Below are 6,122 nucleotides of genomic sequence, written 5' to 3'. Positions count from 1 at the left end.
CTATGTTTATCAGAGATTTTGGCCTGTAGGATTTTTTTTTTTTGTAGTGTCTTTATCTGGCTTCAGCATCAGGGTAATGCTGGCATCAGAATGAATTTGGAAGCTTTCCTTCTTCTTGTATTTTTTCAATAGTTTGAGAAAAATAGGTATTAATTCTTCTTTAAATGTTTCATAGAATTCACATGTGATGTCATCCGGTCTTGGACTTTGGTTTGTTGGGATTTTTTTGATTTCTGAATCAATTTCATTGCTGGTAATCAGTTTGTTCAAATTTTTTATTTCTTTCTGATTCAGTTTGGGAGGTTATATGTTTCTGTGAATTTATCCATGTCTTCTAGGTTGTCCAATTTGTTGGCATATAATTTTTCTTAATTTTTTTATAATCCTTTGCATTTTTGTGATGTTGGTTCTTTATGATTTGTTTATTTGAGTTCTCTCTCTTTTTTGATGAGTTTGGCTAAAGGCTTATCAATTTTGTTGATCTTTTCAAAGAAGTAGATCCTTGTTTCATTGATCTGTCTATTGTTTTTAGTTTCTATTTCATTTATTTCTGCTTTAATATTTGTTATCTCCTTCTTTCTACTAGTTTGGGTTTTGTTTGTTCTTCTGTTGCTAGCTCCTTTAGGTGTAAGATTAAGTTGTTTATTTGAGATTTTTCTTGCTTCTTGAGGTAGCCCTCTACTGCTATAAACTTCTCTCTTAAATCAGCTTTTATTGTATACCTAAGATTTTTGGACTGTTGTATTTTTATTTTCATTTGTCTCCATGTACTTTCTTATTTCTTCTTTGGTTTCCTGGTTGACCCATTCATTATTTAGTAGCCTGTTATTTAACCTTCATGTACTTCTGTTCTTTCCAGATTCTTTCTTGTGGTGGTTGATTTCTAGTTTCATAGTGTTGTGGTCATAAAAGATGCATGGTTTGATCTTTTTGATTTTGGTAAGACTTGATCTGTGGCCTAATATCTAATATATTCTGGAAAATGTTTCATGTGGACTTGAAAAGAATGTGTATTTTGTGTTATGATGCAATATTCTGAATATGTCTGCTAGATTCGTCTAGTTCAATGTGTCAGTCAAAGCCACTGTTTCCTTGTTTATTTTCTGGTTGGATGATCTGTCCATTGACATGTGTATTGTTAAAGTTCCCTACTATTATTGTATTACTATGGAGTAGTTCCTTTATGTTTGTTATTAACTGTTTTATGTATTTGGGTGCTTTCATGTTGGGTACATGAATATTTATAATTGTTACATCTTCTTTTTGGATTGTCCTCTTTGTGATTACATATTGTCCTTCTTTGTCTCTTGCTACAGTCTTTGTTTTAATGTCTATTTTGTCCAATATAAGTATTGATACCCTGGCTCTTTTCACATCCATTTGCATGATAAATACTTTTCCATCTAAAAGGCAGAGACTGTTAAATTATGTCTTGTCATTAAATGGCCTTTGTATCATTAAGAAATTACCTACTTTGGGGAGTTAGGATGGTAAAGGAGTAGGAAGACCCTAGGCTTGCCTTGTATCTTGAACTCAGCTAGACAAGTATCAAATCATTTTGAACACCCCAAAAGTTGACCTGAGAACTGAGAGAGCAAAAATGCACAACTAGAGGTGAAAAAACTGCCACATCATTGAATGTAGGAACTGCAGAGGGTTGATTTGTGGGTGAGAAGAGCTGTGGGTACTCTGATGGAGAGGAAGCTCTGATGGTGGAGAGAGGAGTGAGAGAGAAAGAAAAAGAGTGACAGTGTGTGGAGAAATTTCACAAGAAAAATTCTTCCTCCAAACCACTGACTTGGAAAAGGAGAGAGGTTGAATACTGCAAGTTTTTGTAAATAGCTGAGCACGGAGTCTGAAGTTTCAGAGGTCTGCACTATTGCCAGGATTTCTGGTGTGCTTAGTGGTGCTTCATTAGGGAAGGAGGGTGGAGACCCGGGATCAAGTAGTGTGGTTTGAGGATCCCTTGGCTTGCACATGGAGAAGCAATTCCTCTGGTTGGAGTGCATTTGGGAGAAGTGGCATGGCTTCCCTGGGGGCAAAAGACCCAGGAGGTGCCCTTGAGCTGCCCTGTCCACCAACATAGGAATGGGGATGTTGGCTGAGGGCAACAAGCATTGATGCCAACATTCTGCTGTGCTTTACCATAAACTCCAAACTGTTGTGTGGTTGCACAACCAATTTCTGGGACAAGCCTGCACCAGGCACAGTGCAACGAGACCCTCCCCCAAAGAATCAGCACAGTTCCATGCCACAAGGAACTCTTATATTTGGAGTTTTGAAACTCAGCCACGTGATTGAGATGAAACACAGGATGCTGTGCCTTATGGCAGGCAAACAGCTCAGAAGCAAGGTGACGGTGGGGATCTGGTGGAAGCCAGGGACACAAAAGAGGTGATTGTTCTTATGTGAGGGCTGCTTGAAGACTGGTGGGCACAAACTCCCAGCCCTGGGGATCTGAAAGCACGGTGACATCCCCCTCTTCCTGGCTGCCCATCAACACTGACAGACTTCAGTGAGCAAAACAGCACCATCAAGTGGCGGCTGGAGCCATTTACACCAAGCCTCACACTGATGCACCTTGTAGATGTATCTCCACTAAGGCAGGTCCAATTGAGAATCAGCACAAGCCCCACCTTCAGAAGACCAACACAGACCCCTTACACACACCAAGTGTACTGATCATAAAGTGCTAGAAAGCTCTATCTCTAGGGGAAATGGGATTTAGATTCCCTTGGGTTTTTTTCTCCCTTGGGATAGAGAAAAAACATTTTTTTATTTTTTAATTTTTAAAATGTATTTTATTTTATTATATACATGGGAAGACAGAAGTTCACAGATGATCTGTCACAGAAAGGTGGCAGGACAGAAGGAAGTGGCAGGATATATTCAAAATTTTGAACAGGAAAAATATGCAGCCAAGAATATTTAATCTAGCAAAGCTTTCATTCTGAAAAGAAGAAGAGATAAAGAGTCTCCCAGACAAGCAAAAACTAAAGGGATTTGTGACCACTAAACCAGCCCTGCAAGAAATATTAAAGTGGACTTTTTGAGTTGGAAAAAAGGGCCAAAAGCAACAAAGACTAGAAAAGAACTGAGAACATCACCAGAAACACCAAATTTACAGGTAAAACAAAGACATTAAATTCTTATCTATCATTAATGATGCTGAATGTAAATGGATCAAATGTTCCAATCAAAAGATATAGGGTATCAGAAAGGAAAAAAATGAAGACCCATCAATATATTGCCTAAAAGAGACTCATTTTAGACCTAAAGACACCTGCAGATTGAAAGTGAAGGGATGGAGAAGCATCTGTCATGCAAATGGACTTCAAAAGAAAGCCAGAGTAGCCATACTTATAGCAGACAAACTAGATTTTAAGCCAAAGACTGTAACAAGAAATGAAGAAGGGCATTATATCATAATTAAGGGGTCTAACCATCAGGAATATCTAACAAGTGTAAATAATTATGCCCCCCCAACTTGAAGATACCAAATACATAAATCAATTAATAACAAACATAAAGAAACTTATTGATAATAATACAATAATAGTAGGGGACTTTAACACCCCACATACATCAATGGACAGATCATCTAAACAGAAAATCAACAAGGAAACAATGGCTTTGAGTGACACACTGGACCAGATGGGCTTAACAGATATATTCAGAACATTTTCATACTAAAGCAACAGAATACACATTCTTCTTGAGTGCACATGGAACATTCTCCAGAATAGATCACATACTTGCTCACAAATCAGCCCTCAACAAGTACAAAAAGATCGAGTTCATACCATTCCTATTTTCAGATCACAACACTAGGAAATTTGAAGTTAACTACAAGAAAAAAATTGGAAAGCCCTCAAATACAGGGAAGTTAAGGAATATTATGCTAAAGAATAAATGAATTAACCATAAAATGAAAGTAGAAATAAAAAGTACGTGGAAGCAAATGAAAATGAAAACACAAGAGTCCAAAATCTTTAGGATGCAGCAAAAGCAGTCCTAATGGGGAAGTATATTGCAATACAGGTCTACCACAATCAGCAAGAAAAAATCTCAAATACACAAATTAACCTTACACCTAAAGAAGCTAGAAAAGGAACAGCATATAAAGCCTAAAGCCAGCAGAAGGGAAAGTAAAAATATTGGAGCAGGGGCACCTGGGTGGCTCAGTTGGTTAAGCGTCTGACTTCAGCTCAGGTCATGATCTCACAGTCCATGAGTTTGAGCCCCATGTAGGGCTCTGTGCTGACAGCTCAGAGCCTAGAGCCTACTTCAGACTCTGTGTCTCCCTCTCTCTCTGCCCTTCCCCTGCACATGCTCTGTCTCTCTCTGTCTCAAAAATAAATAAAAACATTTTTAAAAATTAAAAAAATATATTGTAGCAAAAGTACAGGATATAGAAACAACAACAACAAAACAGTAGAACAGATCAATGAAACTAACAGCTGGTTCTTTGAAAGAATTAATAAAATTGATAAATCCCTACCCAGACATATCAAAAAGAAAAGAGAAAGGACCCAAATAAATACAATCATGAATGAAAGAGGATAGATCACAACCAACACCACAGAAATACAAACAATTATAGGAGAATAGGATAAAAAATTACATGCCAACCAGGATTTGCTGGGAAGATGGAGGTGTAGGAGGATGCTGGGCTCACCGCGTCCTGTGGATCACTTAGATTCCACCTACACCTGCCTAAATAACCCAGAAAATCGTCAGAAGACTAGCAGAAGGTATTCTCCAGAGCCAAGCGTAGACGACAGGTCTACGGAAGAGGGTAGGAAGGGCGGAGAGGTGGTGCACGCTACATGGACTGGCGGGAGGGAGCTGGGGCGGAGGGACAGCCCGCTGGCAAAGCAGAGCCGGCAAAGCAGAGTCTGGCATGCAAAAACGGAGGGGCCAGATGGAGTGTGTTCTAACAGCAAGCAGGACTTAACATCTGGAAGGTTATAAGTTAACAGATCTGCTCGGAGAACAGGAGGGCTGGAGGACAATGGGAGGGAATGTTGTTGAGTCCTGGACAACAGAGCGCAGCTTGGCGGGGAACAAAGGCACTCGCCAGCGCCATCTCCCTCGCCCATCCCCCAGCCAAAATCCCAAAGGGAACCAGTTCCTGTCAGGGAACTTGCTTGCAACGCACAAACACCCAACACTGCTTCTGCGGATCCATCCCTCCCGTGGGTCTGACTCCCCTCCGGTGCCACAGGGCCCTTCCTGAAGCGGATCACCGAGGGATAAGCAAGCTGAGCCTACCCCTCCCGCCCCTGTGCACCTTGCTGATCCACCCCAGCTAATATGCCAGATCCCCAGCACCACAAGCCTGGCAGTGTGCAAGTAGCCTAGATGGGCCATGCCACCCCACAGTGAATCCCGCCCCTAGGAGAGGGGAAGAGAAGGTACACACCAGTCTGACTGTGGCCCCAGTGGTGAACTGGGGGCAGACATCAGGTCTGACTGTGGCCCTGCCCACCAACACAAGTTATTCAAGATAGCACAGGGGAAGTGCCCTGCAGTTCCGAACCACTCCAGGGACTATCCAAAATGACGAAACGGAAGAATTTTCCTCAAAAAAAAAAAAAAATTCAGGAAATAACAACAGCTAATGAACTGATCAAAAATGATTTAAACAATGCAACAGAAAGTGATTTTAGAATAATAATCATAAAATTAATCTCTGGGCTTCAAAACAGTATGAAGGACAGCAGAGAATCTATTGCTACAGAGATTAAGGGACTACGGAACAGCCAGGAGGAGCTAAAAAATGCTATTAATGACCTGCAAAATTAAAATGGAGATGACCACAGTTCAGATTGAAGAGGCAGAGGAGAGGATAGGTGAACTAGAAGATAAAATTATGGAAAAAGAAGAAGCTGAGAAAAAGAGAGATAAAAAAGTACAGGAGTATGAGGGGAAAATTAGAGAACTAAGTGATGCACTAAAGAGAAATAATCTATGTATAATTGGTATCCCAGAGGAGGAAGAGAGAGGGAAAGGTGCTGAAGGTGTACTTGAAGAAATAATAGCTGAGAACTTCCCTGATCTGGGGAAGGAAAAAGGCATTGAAATCCAAGAGGCACAGAGAACTCCCTTCAGACGTCACT

Source organism: Prionailurus viverrinus, chromosome X (assembly GCF_022837055.1).
Source record: "Prionailurus viverrinus isolate Anna chromosome X, UM_Priviv_1.0, whole genome shotgun sequence".
Taxonomy (NCBI): Eukaryota; Metazoa; Chordata; class Mammalia; order Carnivora; family Felidae; genus Prionailurus; species Prionailurus viverrinus.
The sequence above is the reverse complement of the archived record's forward strand: the minus strand, read 5'-3'. Positions refer to the sequence as shown.